The sequence below is a fragment of the Lathyrus oleraceus genome, chromosome 5 (assembly GCF_024323335.1).
Source record: "Lathyrus oleraceus cultivar Zhongwan6 chromosome 5, CAAS_Psat_ZW6_1.0, whole genome shotgun sequence".
Classification (NCBI taxonomy): domain Eukaryota; kingdom Viridiplantae; phylum Streptophyta; class Magnoliopsida; order Fabales; family Fabaceae; genus Lathyrus; species Lathyrus oleraceus.
Genome location: NC_066583.1, coordinates 260876703 through 260878812, shown reverse-complemented (window position 1 = coordinate 260878812; position 2110 = coordinate 260876703). Strand labels below are relative to the sequence as shown.

The window sequence follows — 2110 nt, the reverse complement described above, 5'->3', positions numbered from 1 at the left end:
TTTCAAATTCAAAATCCGTGGCCTTCGCTAGGCGAGGCAGAGGCGAACGAGACAGTACCTGATTCTTCTAGTCTGTTTTTTTTTATGTTTTATCATAGCCATGCATTATTCATCCTATCCTATTTATTGTTGTGATATTTCTCCGGTGTAATCTTCGATTGCACCCTGATTTGGTGTTCTGACATGTTTCTTTTTTTGAGTTTCGTAAAGGTTCACATATCCCAGGAAAAGATTATTGGCTAGGTATTCCACTTTATTTGTGGGATACCCTTGTGGAGTTTCACCCTAAATTAATTTTTAATGTATTAATTTCTAATGTATTAATTTTTTAATATATTATTTTTAATAATTTTAATGTGGAGTTTCATCCTAATTATATAATTAATTGTAAAACTTTGCCTTTGAATAAGTGATCTTGGACCTCTCTTTGTTGCCTTACGATTACGATATTACGGTCATGTCCCGCGAACGTGGGGATACCCTTAGCAAAGACCCTTCGGTTAAATCATCATAAAATAAATTATAGTCCCTCGGATGTTGCCTTCGAATATACAACTTTGTCCCTCGATGACCCTCCGATGTTGCCTACGGTTAAAAGATGATAGTCCCTTCGAATGCTAAGATATCCTCGTAACTGTTGCCTTCAATGACCAAGCGATGACCCTACGATGACCCTTTTACATCCAAAGGATAAAACTACTTATTTCTCAATAATAAGGACAGTTTTACCCTCATAAGGATAGGAAATACTCATAAAGACCTTGGGTCGGTATAACTCTTAATTGCTGGCTCACAACCTAAAACATTTTTTCACACCTCACACCTTTCAAAATACCTTCAGAAAATCACCACTTGGTATACATTCATACTAGAATCATTACCGAGTTATATTTTTCTAAACAATTTCCAAAACTAAACGAGATAATCACTTTGTATACATTCATACAAGAATCCTTACAAAGTTAAATTCTCTTTTCAAAACAATTTTTCTAAACAATTCACAAACACTTTTTTTTCAGACAAAAATAATATAAGTGATCGAGCAATTAAGAGCCCATGGATAACCATGGATACAAAGGGTGCTAACACCTTCCCTTTGTATAATGTACCTCCCGAACCCAAAATCTAAATTAAGGTTTTTCCTGTTCTTTTCCACCTTTCCTTATTGGATAAAAGAAAAGTCGGTGGCGACTATTGCTAACCGCGACATTGCGATTAAAACCACAAAAAAGTCCAGTTCACCGTATGACAATAACTACCTTGGAAGACCTTAGGAGAGTATTCCTTGCTAGATATTTCCCCCTAGTAAGACCGTTAATCTTCGAAACCAAATAACTAGATTTACTCAAAACCAAAGAGAATCACCTTTTGAAGCTTGGGAGAGATATAAAGAGCTATTAAGAGTCTGCCCACACCATGGCCTAGAACAATGGTTGATCGTTCATACCTTCTACAATGGACTCCATTACAACACAAAGATGAGCATTGATGCTGCCGTAGGTGGCGCGCTGATGAACAAACCTTACCCTGAAGCTTGTGACCTAATTGAGGATATGGCCCATAACCATTACCAATGGGGAACTGAACGAGCATCGATAGAGAAAAAGGAGACCCAAGGTGGAATACATGAGGTGAGCTCTCTAGACATGATGCAGGCGAAAATGGACGCTTTAGCCCTTAAGATAGAACATATGTCTACAAACACTAACACCGCAGCGGTAGTCCACACAGAGTGCGAACTCTGTGGATCTAAAGGACATGAATCGGCAGAGTGTAACCTTTTGAATGACCTGAACACCGACCAAGTGAATTACGCCCAAGGTAACCCATTTTCAAACACTTACAACCCTGGATGGAAGAATCATCCGAATTTCTCATATAAAAACCAGAACCCTATCCAAAATCATGCACCTCATAGACCGCAAGGTTATCAAGCCTAAAACCAAATCAACCTATGCAAGTTGTGCCCCAGAAGTCCAACCTCGAGAAGATCATGAAGAGCTTTATATCGGGCTAGACTCAGCAAAATAAAGAATTCCTAAACGAGAACATTCACGTAAGCGAACTTATAACGCAATTAGGAACCAAGGTTGATCAGATAATCACTCAC

General features: G+C 38.3%; 1 non-coding gene across 1 annotated transcript; it reads right to left on the bottom strand.

The window, feature by feature from the left end:
- Positions 1-1316: 1316 nt before the first annotated feature.
- On the bottom strand, positions 1317-1423 carry LOC127088556 (small nucleolar RNA R71). Its single transcript, XR_007790387.1, has one exon. It is a non-coding gene; the product is annotated as a small nucleolar RNA R71 (small nucleolar RNA).
- Positions 1424-2110: the final 687 nt, after the last annotated feature.